This window comes from Malus domestica, chromosome 05 (assembly GCF_042453785.1).
Source record: "Malus domestica chromosome 05, GDT2T_hap1".
Taxonomy (NCBI): Eukaryota; Viridiplantae; Streptophyta; class Magnoliopsida; order Rosales; family Rosaceae; genus Malus; species Malus domestica.
Genome location: NC_091665.1, coordinates 9,638,791 through 9,654,882, shown reverse-complemented (window position 1 = coordinate 9,654,882; position 16,092 = coordinate 9,638,791). Strand labels below are relative to the sequence as shown.

The following is a 16,092-nucleotide window of genomic DNA, read 5'->3' as shown; positions in this document are numbered from 1 at the left end:
GTAGACATTTTATGACGCTTGTTGATGCACAAAACCGGAGGGGTCTTGGAACAACATAAATCCGACCGTGAATCTGCAAGAAAGTACACAAGATGTATTGTGGTTCACCCCAGTGTTTGGGCTACGTCCACACTGATGTTGATTGTATTTCTCTGTATGAATGTATGGATTACAAGTGTGAGGGGGAGTCCCCTAGAGAAAGAGAGAGTTTGAGAGAGTTTCTCTGTTTGTGAGAAGGTTGCTCTGAATATGAGAGCCTCTGTTTGGGGATGTGAGGCCTGAGGATTGTGAGGGTGAGGAGTCCCTTTTATAGACTTAGGGCTCATCCCCTTTTACATAAATCATGGGCTCAATATCTGGAAGCCCAAGTAATGAGGCCCAATATAATATGGTACCAACAGTAGTCCCCCAAGTCTTCAGTCAAGAGAATCTTTTGGCTGGAGGCTTGAAATTCAGTCCATGTGTGGGCCGAAGTAATTAGATGTCGTCTAGAACTGAATACTCGACATGAGGCGGTACTCAATGTGAAATGATGCTCAACTAGAAGTAGCACATGTTGCGAGGCTACTCGGCTTGTGGCTTATGTTGCCTTGGTTGGCTTGGCTTGTGGCGTTGAAGGTGAGGGAGTCCCTTTTATAGAATAAGGGCTCGCTCATCAATACATAAATGATGGGCTAGAGTTGATGCTCGCGACGAGGCGGTTGCTCAGCAGGCGACGATGCTCTCTAATGAAGGTGAGGGAGTCTCTTTTACAGAATAAGGGTTCGCTCCTCAATACATAAGTGATGGGCTAAGAGTCTCTTTCTAATGAAGGTAAGGGAGTCCCTTTTATAAAATAAGGGTTCACTCCTCAATACATAAATGATGGGCTGGAGTTGATGCTCACGGCGAGGCGGTTGCTCAACAGGCGGCGATGCTCTCTAATGATGGTGAGGGAGTCCATTTTATAGAATAAGGGCTCACTCCTCAATACATAAGTGATGGGTTAAGAGTGATGTTCGCGGCAAGGCGGTTGCTCAGCTGGCATCGATGCTCTCTAATGAAGGTGAGGGAGTCCCTTTTATAGAATAAGGGTTCGCTCCTTAATATATAAGTGATGGGCTAAGAGTCTCTCTCTAATGAAGGTGAGGGAGTCCCTTTTATAAAATAATGGTTCGCTCTTCAATACATGAATAATAGGTGCCCTCTAATGAAAGTGAGAGAGTCAATTTTATAGAATAAGGGTTCGCTCCTCAGTACATAAATAATGGGCTAAGTCCCCCAAGTATTTTTCATGAGGCCCAGTTGCGGAAGCCCAATATATGGTACATAGTGTAGTCCCCCAAGTCTTCAGTCAATAAGGTCTGTTGGCTGGAGACTTCAAATTCAATCTATGTATAGGCCGAAGTGGCAGTTGTTCGGAGGCGGTCTTTGTATACCATGCACTGAAACTTTGTAGGTAAAGCTTTGAAAGTGAAGTTTTATAGGTGAGGCTTTGAAAGTGAAGCTTTGAAGTTGAAACTTTTGTAAATGAAGCTTTTGAAGTCGAAGCTTTGTAAATGAAGCTTTCGAAGCTGGAGCTCTTGTAAATGAAGCTTTCGAAGCTGGAGCTCTATAAATAAAGCTTTCGAAGCTAGAGCTATGTAAATGAAGCTTTCGAAGCTAGAGCTCTATAAATGAAGCTTTCGATGCTGGAGCTCTGTAAATGAAGCTTTCGAAGCTGATTGACATGAGTGATGCTCATGAATATTTATGTTGATTGACATGAGTGATGCTCATGGATGCTGACATGAGTGATGCTCATGGATGCTGACATGAGTGATGCTCATGAATGTTGATATGAGTGATGCTCATGAATGTTTATGTATGATTGACATGAGTGATACTCATGTATAATTTTGAAGTACTGGACGTACTTTTGATCACCTAGTTGGTGATAATAGCAGCAGGCTGCCGAATAATTTTGGAGTACTGGACGTACTTTTGATCACCTGGTTGGTGATAATAACGGCAGGCTGCTGAATAATTTTTGGAGTACTGGACGTACTTTTGATCACCAACCCGAATAATTTTGGAGTATTGGACGTACTTTTGATCACCTGGTTGGTGATAATAACGGCAGGCTGCGGAATAATTTTGGAGTACTAGATGTACTTTTGATCACCTAGTTGGTGATAATAGCAGCAGACTTGCTGAATAATTTTGGAGTACTGGATGTACTTTTGATCACCTAGTTGGTGATAATAGCGGCAGACTACTGAATAATTTTGGAGTACTGGATGTACTTTTAATCACCTAATGGGTGATAGTAGCAGCAAGCTGCTGAATAATTTTGGAGTACTGGACGTACTTTTGATCACCTGGTTGGTGATAAGTAAGTGGGTGTTCGGTCAGACAAGAGATCACCATGAGCACGTGGCTCATCAGTCTACAAGTTGGTAGACTTCTTTAATCAGCAACAATGTTGATCAGTGGATCTAGTTGCTCAATAATTCCTGACAATAAAGGATAATATAAGTACGACCCTATAATGAATAAATCAAATTGACAAAGTTTGTCAAGGCAAAATATTGTATTATGTGCCTTCTGTGAATAAATGATTTATTCTGTTGTGTGATAAATGACATGTTGCATAAATCAACAATATATTAGGTATTGCCTAAATGTGTGTGTGTGTATATATACTTATGAATAAATGATTTATTTAGTTGCTTGATAAATGACATGCTGCATAAATCAACAATATATTAGGTATTGCCTAAATATGTGTGTCTATATATAATCATGAATAAATGATTTATTCAGTTGTTTGATAAATGACATGCTGCAGAAATCAACAATATATTAGGTATTGCCTAAATGTGTGTGTGTGTGTGTGTGTGTATATATATATATATATATAAAATCATGAATAAACGATTTATTCAGTTGTTTGATAAATCACATGTTGTATAAATCATTAACGTGGTAGTAATCATGTGATATCAGAAATAATATTATTTAATCATAAGTCATTATCACATAAAAATAATAAAATTATTATTTTATAATTAGTCATCATGACAAAAATAATAAGATATTAAATAAACAATGATAATTTTAAACAAATCAGCCCAAAGATAAAGTGCTTATCTTTTTCCATGGGGGTGGTTGACAGTTGCAGATGGTTGGTGCGCACTTCGCCTAATGAGTACTGGAGAGTTTTCCTTTTTCTTTTCTCTTTCCACTGCACCTCTTTCTCTCCATCTGTCTCTGTGCTGCTGTCATGCATGGTGCACCAATTAAGCATTAATATCTTTTTTACAGTTTGTCGCGGAATCTTATTACCGGACTATACCGACTTGCCAGAGATCTGGCTTCCACTTGGTGACGCTGTTCTTTTCCACTTTGGAAAGCAGCCAGCTCATCCACTTCTTGTTTGTAAAAGCAAGATGATACCTTTTGTAAAAGCATATTTTCCTTTTCCTTGGCCTCATCGGGGTCTCTGTAGAAGGAAAGAGCAAACATGACATCTTCATCTTCCTTTTCACCGACCTGGTAGATTTGTTGTTGGCTTTTCTGGATTCGAACTTAATCGAATCGGCGGTGGTAACTTCTTGCTTCATCGGCCTCTGCGGCTGCCTATTCATCCCGTACAACCCAAAGTGCGACTTGAACATTTTCACAACATCCTCAGCCTCCACCTTGAAAAGCGAGCATAGCAACGGCGTCACCACCGGTCCTGATGTGACAAAGTTGACACGTATCCCGTACGCGCCCAGCTGCAGACTCGCTGACCTCATCAACCCCAACACCGCATGCTTCGACATCGTGTAGTCCATGAAGAATGATAAAAAGGACTGCAAATGGGAGAGCGGTAAAGAGGGAGAAAGAATGTAGAGCATTGAGAGTAGCAGATCTTCCTGGGCTTGGCGTCGTGAGCCAATATGTTGGGGGAGAGCGCGTGGCCGGGATTACTGGAGATCATTGAGGCGAGCGACGCCATGGTTGCTGCCTTCACGAGAAGATGAAGAGAGATTTTGGTTGTGTTGATGGCTTCACGGAAGCGATGAATGATTAGGTGGGGAAAGGATGAGATTCGAATACCCTGTACCCAATACCGTGTACCAGATGTGTACCGCCCCTAAGATTTGAACACGCGTACAACTATTCAAAAATGTTAAATTGTTAACTTTCAGCGGGCTTTCTCTTCAATGACTAAACGCCACACCCAGATCGGAGAATTTGGTTGCCGGGTAGATTCTGGATGGCAGATCAGAAACAGAGGACGGGAGGTAATGAGAGAGATCGAGAGGTGGCGGTGGCTGAAGGTGGTGAAATGGTTGCGTGGTGGCTTTTGCAGATTCACGATGGATATTGTGGTGAGGTTTCACGGTGGTGAGATGAAAATGAAAGAGAACAGACATAGCTTTTCATGTCGTTTCCCACAGACGACGCCAAATGTTGATGTACAATTCGACATCATCTTCAGTTAGTGTCGCAACTGTCTTATCCGCCACTATATTATATTAAACCGACGCCACCTACTGACACTATAAGGCCCTTTTGTAGTAGTGTGAGAAGCCATTGTACCTTGTGGATTAGAAGCTTGAGATTGCCTTGGAGTTTATTGTTCTGGTTGTGGATTAAGAGTAAGAGAGCCGATACTTGAGTTCAAATTGGCCAATTCTACATAATACAAATACATGGACAACACAAAATGTGTTAGTTGTTATAAACTTTAAAGGGTAGTGTTATCCGCATATCTATTTTTGCTTATTTTTACTTCTTACACATCTTTTTAATTTTCAACCGTCAGATCGAATAAATTAAAAAAATCAATAACAAATAATTAACAATAATGCGTAAGAAGCAAAAATGAGCATGTGATAGAATTATTCACTTTAAAAGCTTACAAAAGTAGCTAAACACTTAGAAAAAATAAAAACAAAGCAAGCCTAATATTGATATTAAATTAAGTATTTATTTAATTTTTGCAATGCAGATCAGTTTCGGTTGGGTTTCAAAACTGCAAAAATGGAACCGATTGATGCTATTTTGATTTGGTTTCGTATTTCGGTTTTGATTTTCGGTTTCAAATACAGTCCCCTGTATGCTGGTCTTCATCAACACGCTAAATTTGAAGCTCGTTTCGTTTCACCTAAACGCACTGCAAAACCCTACTCTCACTCAGACTCCAATGCACCGGTGAACCCTACTAACAATTTCAATAAACCCTACCAAGCCTCCGAGTTAGCACGAGTCGACTCAGTCCGCTATCGACGAGTCTACCACCGAAACCGCCCCGGTTCCCGATGCCAGGAACGGGGTCGCTGAGCGAACGCCGGAGGAGATGGTAGCCAAGGGCATCGCTCGCGTGAAGAAACAGTTCCTTCGCCCTCCACCCATAAAAGCTCTCTCTAACGACCAGAACGACGCCGTCCCGGAGGGGAAACCAAAGGCTCCCCAGCTGTTTGCTTAAGACAATAATTTTGATAATTTTGTTTTTCTTCAACATTGCAGGCAGCGAAATCGGCAGCAGGCATCTGCCCGGAGGTGGCGAAAAGAGGAGATGTTAGCCGGTGCCCGTACAACGATAAATGCCGGTTCAGCCACGACATAGAGGCTTATAAAGCTCAGGTAATACGAAATGAATTCGAATGCTGCCTGAGTAGTAGTTGAATTTTTGCTTCATTGGGTTTTATTGTAAACAAAATGATATGTGGGGATGGCTTTTATGAGGATTCAATTGTTTGTCGAGTGTAGAAACCTGAGGATATAGAGGGAGAGTGTCCTTTCATGACTGCCCAGGAGACATGCCCATATGGGTTGGCATGTAGGTTCTTGGGTTCGGATAAAGACGGTGTTGAAGGTGGGGATTTGAGTGCTCGCAGAAGAAGCTCTGAGGTGAATGGATTGACCAAAGATGTTCAAAAGCTTTTGTGGAAGAATAAAATGAAGTTCCCCAAAGCAGACGCCAAACTCAAGGCTCTTGGGCTCGAGGTATTGACATACATCATCCTTTTACCCCTAATAATGTCTCTTTCTCTGTATGTGTGTGCGCGTACAGGTGCATTTATATGCATGCTTGTGCAAAGAAGGATTCTTTGTTGTGATCCCATGATGCTATAATTTGCAATATTTCTATGACAATAATCCTCATTTTTTTTTTCTGTTCTGTTATTATTTACCTTAGTTACTTATCTGCATCTTGCAGTGAATATAGAGTACTTGATGTTGAATAAATTCACTGGGCAATTTAAGGAATGTTAAAAAATCCATTGATTTGGAATATGAATATGAATATGAAGCTGGAAAAAAAAAAAACAAATGAAAGGTGCAGTTGTGAACTTAAATGTTCTTAGTATGAAGGTTTCAGATTGACAAGTGCTGTGCTTAAATGTTTTACGACACAAAAACTTTGAATTGATAAACTGATTAGATATCTTTTGGATGTATTTGCTTCTATGTAAAAAATGCCATAATCTTATTACGTTAATTTGTTTCTAGAGAGTGATAGAAGCCTAAGACTACACCCACGTGAAAAGAAGCTTATTGATTTTAGAGAAAAGTTGTACCTTGCACCTCTGACCACTGTTGGAAACCTTCCATTCCGAAGGGTTTGCAAAGTGTTAGGAGCAGATATAATCAGTGGTGAAATGGCAATGTGCACAAATCTTTTGCAGGTTCATGATATGCTTTTTCCAGCTGATCATTATTATTGTTATTGTTTTACAAGAAAATACAACAACAACAACAACAACAACAACAAAGTCTTTTCTCACTAAGTGGGGTCGGCTATATGAATCCTAGAACGCCATTGCGCTCGGTTTTGTATCATGTCCTCCGTTAGATCCAAGTACTCTAAGTCTTTTCTTAGGGTCTCTTCCAAAGTTTTCCTAGGTCTTCCTCTACCCCTTCGGCCCTGAACCTCTGTCCCGTAGTCACATCTTCGAACCGGAGCATCAGTAGGCCTTCTTTGCACATGTCCAAATCACCGTAACCGATTTTCTCTCATCTTTCCTTCAATTTCGGCTACTCCTACTTTACCTCGGATATCCTCATTCCCAATCTTATCCTTTCTCGTGTGCCCACACATCCCACGAAGTATCCTCATCTCCGCTACACCCATTTTGTGTACATGTTGATGCTTCACCGCCCAACATTCTGTGCCATACAGCATCGCTGGCCTTATTGCCGTCCTATAAAATTTTCCCTTGAGCTTCAGTGGCCTACGACGGTCCCACAACACGCCGGATGCACTCTTCCACTTCATCCATCCAGCTTGTATTCTATGGTTGAGATCTCCATCTAATTCTCCGTTCTTTTGCAAGATAGATCCTAGGTAGCGAAAACGGTCGCTTTTTGTGATCTTGGCTAGATTGCTCCGGTCATTAGTGTGGATAAGTATAAAAATGGATAGAGACAGGAAAGCAAACACAAGATGTACGTGGTTCACCCAGATTGGCTACGTCCACGGAATATAGGAGTTCTCATTAATTGTGAAGGGTTTACACAAGTACATAGGTTCAAGCTCTCCTTTAGTGAGTACAAGTGAATGATTTAGTACAAATGACATTAGGAAATATTGGGGGAGAATGATATCGTAATCACGAAACTTCTACGTATCGAAGTGCGGTATTGTCTTCACTTGCCTTATCTGTCTCATAGGTAGATGTGGCATCTTCTTTGGAAGTACTCTTCCTCCATCCAGGGGTGGTATCTTTAACTGGTGGAGATGCACAAGGTAATGTATCAATTTCACTTGAAGCTTACTTGTAGTTTCAGGCTTGGTCAAGCGCGATACAAACCATGTAGTAGGAGTCCCCCAAGTCGCCGAGCTAAGGGATCTGCTGAAAGAGGTGACAGACAAGGTAAGCAATCAGAGCTCCAAGCAATTAGTCCCAGATCAGAAGTTTGATTTCGAGTTCCGGCTGATTGTTCTCATTCTCCCTATCTTGCAGGCAGCATGAAGGATAAAGAGAAGAAAAATGAGAAGAGATGATATGAGATACTTTTGCTTTTGAAGAAGTAACTTTCCACAGGCTTATTCTTGAACTGGGCTGGAGGGTTTTCTGGTTTCCTCCAGAGTATAAGGCCGACTGAAGAATTTGAGGGTTAAAACAAGTCCATCAAATCTAGAGTACGTTCGACCCTGCTGATATGGGATACTTTTGCTTTTGACAAAGTAGTGGATGTATCGGCACGTGTGCTGTTACGCTTGTCTCCACATGCTTCCTTGTATCTTTCTCACTTGCCCTATCTGTTCCTCAGGCAGATGCAGTATCTTCCCTGGAAGCATAAGATGTTGAAGATGATTCCAAGTGCTGACTGGAAGCTCTCTTTCTCCTTGTCTTGCAGGTAAGAACAAGGCCAAAGGAAAAGACAGGGAAAAAGCATGATATGGGATACTCTTGCTTTTAACCCTGATGATATGAGATATTCTTACTCTAGTATAGCTTGTTTGCAGAGGTATTATCGGGGGGAAAGAAAGCTGAATATTTCGAAAGGCTTCGTTGGGAGTGCCCTCTCAGATATGAGGAAGGGTTGAGCATTTTTGCAGGTCTGCCTGTCCGTTGGGGATGGAGGTCGACATATATAGGAGTCTCCCTAACAACAAGTAGTAATGCTATTCCTTTACCCTGCTTGGTCATAGCACGGTAGTGGGAGCTGCCAACTTCACATGTTTTAACTCTGTCAGAGCACTTTGAAAAAGTGGTTTGTGGTATCTGGAAAGCTGATGTTGTGTGTGAAGATTACATACAAGCTTTATCCAAGGAGGTCTGGCTCTCGAAGTTGAGAAAGTGGTGCCTCTTCGGTTTTCGAACAAGCAATCCTGTCGAGGATCTGGCTCTCGAGATTCGGAGAACGATGCCTCTTCGATTTTTGAGAAAGCAATCCTGCTGGGGGTCTGGCTCTCGAGATTCGGAGAGCGGTGTCTCTTCGATTTTTGAGAAAGTAATCATGTTGGGAGTCTGGCTCTCGAGATTCAGAGGGCGGTGCCTCTTCGATTTTGGAGCAAGCAATCTTGTTGGGAGTGTTTTCTCGAATGTGAGTAAAGGTTGGGCATGTTTGCTAGTCTACCTTGCCACGGAGCACAGAGGTTGACACACAGGGACTTTCCAATTATCCAGCAGTGGTACTGTTCCTTTACCCTTGTGGGTAATAATATGGTAGCTAGACCTTCAAAATTTATGTGTTTAAACTTTGTTAGTGGTGTTTCTTTGCTATTCTTTTACCCTTCTTGGTTAGAGCGATGTAGTGGAAGTTGCAAGTTTCACGTGTCTCAACTTTGTCAGAGAACTTTGGCAAAGTTATCTGTGGTACCCATGAGCTAATGTTGCGTGTGGAAAGTGGGTGATTGAACAGTAAGATTCATATGCTTTCTACTTCACCAGAAATCTTTGACAGAATGCCCGTAATTTCCACAAAGCTGAGTGTGCGTGTGATAGGTGCTGACAAGGCTGAAAAAGTAGGTGCCTCTTCGATTTCTGAGATCGGCCTTCGTGGTCTATAAGTAGCCCAGCTTTTGAAAAAGCAAGCGCCTCTTCGATGTCTGAGATCGGCCTTCGTGGTCTTTGAGCAACCCAGCTTTTGAGAAAGCAAACACCTTTTCGATTTCTGAGATCGACCCTCGTGGTCTCTGAGCAGCCCAGCTTTTGAGAAAGCAAACGCCTCTTCGATTTCAGAAGCTCCGTCGAGTGCAGATTTTTATAGAGGTTGACATTAAGTTCCAAAGCACACTTGAATCTCCACCAGTAGAAGCTCAATTCTTGCACTTCTAAGATCTTGATTTGTCCGACCTCTTCTCTCTTCAACACCTTTGAAAATGTCTGGCATCTCCGACCGTCGTTTTGACTTGAACCTTGTTGAAGAGGCAGCCACGCCTTCTCCAGACAACATATGGTGCCCATCATTCGTCTCCCCTACTGGTCCTCTTACCGTTGGGGATTCCGTGATGAAGAATGATATGACCGCTGCGGTGGTGGCCAGGAACCTTCTCACTCCCAAAGATAACAGACTACTTTCCAAACGGTCTGATGAGTTAGCTGTTAAAGATTCTCTGGCTCTCAGTGTTCAGTGTGCAGGTTCTGTGTCTAATATGGCCCAACGCCTATTTTCTCGAACCCGCCAAGTTGAATCATTGGCGGCTGAAGTGATGAGTCTCAAACAAGAGATTAGAGGGCTCAAGCATGAGAATAAACAGTTGCATTGGCTCGCACATGACTATGCTACAAACATGAAGATGAAGCTTGACCAGATGAAGGAATCTGATGGTCAGGTTTTACTTGATCATCAGAGGTTTGTGGGTTTGTTCCAAAGGCATTTATTGCCTTCGTCTTCTAGGGCTGTACCGCGTAATGAAGCTCCAAATGATCAACCTCTGATGCCTCCTCATTCTAGGGTTCTGTCCAGTACTGAGGCTCCGAATGATCCCCATCCGGTGCCTTCTCTTTCTAGGGCTCTACCGACTGCTGAGACTTCTCCTAAGCAACCTTTGTGAAGGCTCCCTCTTGTTTGTTTATTTTGACTCATGTATATGTACATATTTGTAACTTATCGGGGATATCAATAAATAAGCTTTGCTTCATTTCAACGTATTGTGTGAAATACACCAAAGCCTTCTTCGCTAAGTTCTTTGAATTTTTCTTTTATTGAAGCTTGTATGTTGAAGCTTTGTGAGTGGAGCATGTAGGTTGAGGTAGTGTTCCCTTAATTTCTTGGGTGAGGAAAACTTCTCGGTTGGAAACTTGGAAAATCCAAGTCACTGAGTGAGGTCGGCTATATGAATCTTAGAATGCCATTATGCTCGGTCCTGTGTCATGTCCTCTGTTAGATCCAAGTACTCTAAGTCTTTTCTTAGAGTCTCTTCCAAAGTTTTCCTAGGTCTTCCTCTACCCCTTCGGCCCTGAACCGCTGTTCCATAGTCGCATCTTCTAATCGGAGTGTCAGTAGGCCTTCTTTGCACATGTCCAAACCACCGTAACCGATTTTCTCTTATCTTTCCTTCAATTTCGGCTACTCCTACTTTACCCAGGATATCCTCATTCCTAATCTTATCATTTCTCGTGTGCCCACACATCCAACGAAGCATCCTCATCTCCGCTACACCCATTTTGTGTACGTGTTGATGCTTCACCGCCCAACATTCTGTGCCATACAGCATCGCCGGCCTTATTGCCGTCCTATAAAATTTTCCCTTGAGCTTCAGTGGCATACGGCGGTCACACAACACGCCGGATGCACTCTTCCACTTCATCCATCCAGCTTGTATTCTATAGTTGAGATCTCCATCTAATTCTCCGTTCTTTTGCAAGATAGATCCTAGGTAACGAAAACGGTCGCTCTTTGGTATTTCTTGATCTCCGATCCTCACCCCTAACTCGTTTTGGCCTCCATTTGCACTGAACTTGCACTCCATATATTCTGTCTTTGATCGGCTTAGGCGAAGACCTTTAGATTCCAACACTTATCTCCAAAGGTTAAGCTTTGCATTTACCCCTTCCTGAGTTTCATCTATCAACACTATATCGTCTGCGAAAAGCATACACCAAGGAATATCATCTTGAATATGTCCTGTTAACTCATCCATTACCAACGCAAAAAGGTAAGGACTTAAGGATGAGCCTTGATGTAATCCTACAGTTATGGGAAAGCTTTCGGTTTGTCCTTCATGAGTTCTTACGGCAGTCTTTGCTCCTTCATACATATCCTTTATAGCTTGGATATATGCTACTCGTACTCCTTTCTTCTCTAAAATCCTCCAAAGAATGTCTCTTGGGACCCTATCATACGCTTTTTCCAAATCTATAAAGACCATGTGTAAATCCTTTTTCCCATCTCTATATCTTTCCATCAATCTTCGTAAGAGATATATTGCCTCCATGGTTGAGCGCCCTGGCATGAACCCGAATTGGTTGTCCGAAACCCGTGTCTCTTGCCTCAATCTATGCTCAATGACTCTCTCCCAGAGCTTCATTGTATGACTCATTAGCTTAATATCCCTATAGTTCATGCAATTTTGTACGTCGCCCTTATTCTTGTAGATAGGCACCAAAGTGCTCGTTCGCCACTCATTTGACATCTTCTTTGTTTTCAAAATCCTATCGAAAAGGTCAGTGAGCCATGTTATACCTGTCTCTCCCAAAACTTTCCACACTTTGATCGGTATATCGTCTGGGCCTACTACTTTTCTATGCTTCATCTTCTTCAAAGCTACAATCACTTCTTCCTTCCGGATTCGACGATAAAATGAGTAGTTTCTACACTCTTCTGAGTTACTCAACTCCCCTAAAGAAGCACTCCTTTCATGTCCTTCATTGAAAAGATTATGAAAATAACCTCTCAATTTGTCTTTGACCGCGTTCTCTGTAGCAAGAACCTTTCCATCCTCATCCTTGATGCACCTCACTTGGTTTAGGTCCCTTGTCTTCTTTTCCCTTGCTCTAGCTAGTTTATAGATATCCAACTCTCCTTCTTTGGTATCTAGTCGCTTATACATATCGTCATAAGCCGTTAACTTAGCTTCTCTCACAGCTTTCTTCGCCTCTTGCTTCGCTTTTCTATACCTTTCACCATTTTCATCGGTCCTATCCTTGTATAAGGTTTTACAACATTCCTTCTTAGCCTTCACCTTTGTTTGTACCTCCTCATTCCACCACCAAGATTCCTTTTGGTGTGGAGCAAAGCCCTTGGATTCTCCTAATACCTCTTTTGCTACTTTTCAGATACAACTAGTCATCGAATCCCACCTTTGGCTAGCTTCCCCCTCTCTATCCCACACACACTGGGTGATTACTTTCTCTTTGAAAATGGCTTGTTTTTCTTCTTTTAGATTCCACCATCTAGTCCTTGGGCACTTCCAAGTCTTGTTTTTTTTTCTCACTCTTTTGATATGTACATCCATCACCAACAAGCGATGTTGATTAGCCAAGCTCTCTCCCGGTATAACTTTGCAATCCTTACAAGTTATACGATCCCCTTTCCTCATTAGAAGAAAATCTATTTGTGTTTTTGACGACCCACTCTTGTAGGTGATCACATGTTCTTCTCTCTTCTTAAAGAAGGTGTTGGCTAAGAAAAGATCATATGCCATTGCAAAATCCAAGATAGCTTCCCCATCCTCGTTTCTCTCCCCAAAACCATGGCCACCATGAAAACCTCCATAGTTGCCTGTCTCCCTGCCCACGTGTCCATTTAAATCTCCTCCTATAAATAACTTCTCCGCTGAGTAATTCCTTGCACCAAGTCTCCAAGGTCTTCCCAAAATTTCTCCTTCGAACTCGTATCCAACCCTACTTGAGGTGCGTACGCACTAATCACATGGATAAGTTCTTGTCCTATTACAATCTTGATTGCTATGATTCTATCTCCTACCCTCTTGACATCTACAACATCTTGTGTCAAGGTCTTGTTCACGATGATGCCAACACCGTTTCTCGTTCTATTTGTGCCCGAATACCAAAGTTTAAACCCTGAGTTTTCTAGATCCTTTGCCTTATGACCAACCCACTTAGTTTCTTGTAGGCACATAATATTTATCCTTCTCCTCACCATAACTTCCACTACTTCCATAGATTTTCCCGTTAAGGTTCCTATATTCCACGTTCCTAAACGCATTCTGCTCTCTTGAACTCTACCCTTATGTCCTAGCTTCTTCACCCTCCCTCGTCTAATAGGATCAAAGTACTTTTTTTGTGTGTCCCGTGTAAAGTTGATAGGAGCATATGCTCCCAAACAACTTTGAGTGGAGTCGTTCGAAAAGAAGTTTCTATGGCCCCCTTGCTCATTTAACACTGCATCCGGGTGCCGATGGAGATACAGCGACCCTTGCTCATTTATCACTGTGCTTGGGCCACACAGCGCGCCACTTACGGGTGACGCCCTAGTTTTAGCGCGATTTCGTTCTGGATTCATTTTCATAAGGATTTGACGTAACCATGGAGTGTCGGCTGTCGACTACCTGACGCCCTCCCCCTCCTCCTTTATCCGGGCTTGGGACCGGCAATGTGAGATAAACTTACACAGGCGGAGTTATTGTTTTACAAGAAAATGACTTTGTAAAAATTAATCGGTTAGTTTAAAATTTGAATGGATCTCAAATGATCTTAATGATAAGTATATTATGAGAATTCATCTGCAAAGTGTGCAACATCCCATAATTAAAATTTGAGTATTATTTATTATGTCTTCTAAGATATTGAACATACAATATTTGATGTGAAAATAAATTGTATTTTATACATTCCAAAATGAATTTATTCTTTTCTCTGGTGTTTATGGAGGTTCATGCTTAGCAATATGGCTAGTGATGCTGTTACTTCATACAATTTAACTTGCCTAAGATGGGTATTTAGGCGATCTGAATATGATAGTATTATTCCAAAGCGTGCACCGGAACGAAAGCATGCTTTTCCATCTCCACAGTTCGGCAATGTATGCCACAACACGTAGGCAACACTAGGATCAACAGTGTTTTCTTCTTAAACTGTTGTTAGGCTAATTGTTTTTCTTCGTATTTACAATTTTTTTTTTTTGGTGGTTTTGTATTTTACATGGTTGATGTTGTACTCTACTATCCAGTGTCACATTTTTCTAAGTGCAATTTTCGTATGGAAATAGGGTCAAGCATCAGAATGGGCACTGCTGAGGTGACATTCATCCGAGGATTTGTTTGTGTTCAGATATGTGGATCACATCCAGACACTGTGGCACACACTGTTGACCTAATAGATCAGGAATGTCAAGTGGACTTTATTGATATAAATATGGGGTGCCCAATTGATATTGTTGTGAACAAGGGTGCTGGGTCAGCTCTTCTTACAAAACCCATGCTGATGAAAGGCATTGTACAAGCAGCTTCTGGTACCGTCGACAGTCCTATAACTATTAAGGTACTGAATTCTATTCATGTTCTACACAACTCTGAACAAAACAGTCTACATCAATCTGCAAGATAGCAGGTTTGGCTGAATAATGTGTTTCATTTTTTTAAATTGTTTTGTTCCAAAATGATGACATGTTTTCTCTGCCGTCATGGCCTCTTTGATATCTTTTCTGTTTGATTGCTTCTTAAGTGAACTTCTTCTTAAGTGAACTTCTAGGTTTTAAGGTTGTCCGCGAAATGTTATACTGCTGCTTTACTGTTTCTAAACCAGGACAGCCTATTTTGAGGGGAAAAATCGCATTGATTCCACTTATTGCGGACATGGGAAACTGGGGAGCTAGTGCAGAGTTGAATATCAGAGTGCGCAACGAACAAGACTAACAAAATAAGAATATTATTAAATAAACAAGAATGCCGAAATGGCTACAAAACCCTAAGAGACTACATTGTGAATGACTTCTCTAAACTGAATAACAAGCATGCTATTTATAATAAACTAACCCTAACCTAAAAAGGTAAGAAACCGAAACCCTAATGTTAACGGGCTAAGCCCAGAAAACCAAATATTCAAATAAACTAAAATCCTAATATTTTCCAACACCCCCCGTCAAACTCATGACGGTATACGACATGAGTTTGCAAACAAGCAGATGCAGACTGGCTCCGTTAGGCGGACTGGCAGACATGCAAACTTGACTTGACTTTACTGGCGAACTTAACTTGACTTGACTGACAAATTGATTCTTGATTCTTGATTCTTGACTTGATTCTTGATTCTGACTGGCAAACTAGTTCTGGTTCAAATTGGTTAGTTTTGAGAGTATGGAAAGAACCCGTCTATAAACAGACGAGATTTTCATATCTCAATTTTAGCAACGAACAAACAAACACAAGGTTCTATCACTCAAGTGTTCACAAGTCCAAACACTCAAGTGACAGACAAACAAACTCGCAACACTTATCCGTGTGGGCCTTAAAAAACTTCAAACCAAAAATGCCCATCTTTTCCCAGCCAATTCTTTCTCATTGCCCGTGTGGGCCTTACAAAAATCAAACAGTTTTTTTTTTTTTTTTGTCTTTTTTCAACACTTTGATCAAAGTAAAAGTCCATCTGATCAAAATATATTGTCATCATCATACAATACTTGGATTCATCAGAATTGAAGACAGGGGCCAACGGAGCAGCCTCGCACAACAGCAGTTCCTCGACAACCTGGATTCGATTTGGTAGCCGTATCGACGGTCAA

General features: G+C 41.6%; 1 long non-coding RNA gene across 1 annotated transcript; it reads left to right on the top strand.

Annotated features, from left to right (window-relative positions):
* The first annotated feature begins 5,047 nt into the window (after window positions 1-5,047).
* On the top strand, window positions 5,048-15,034 carry LOC114824767 (uncharacterized). The gene is made up of 3 exons (XR_003773074.2): window positions 5,048-5,598; window positions 5,725-5,961; window positions 14,581-15,034. It is a non-coding gene; the product is annotated as an uncharacterized lncRNA (long non-coding RNA).
* Window positions 15,035-16,092: the final 1,058 nt, after the last annotated feature.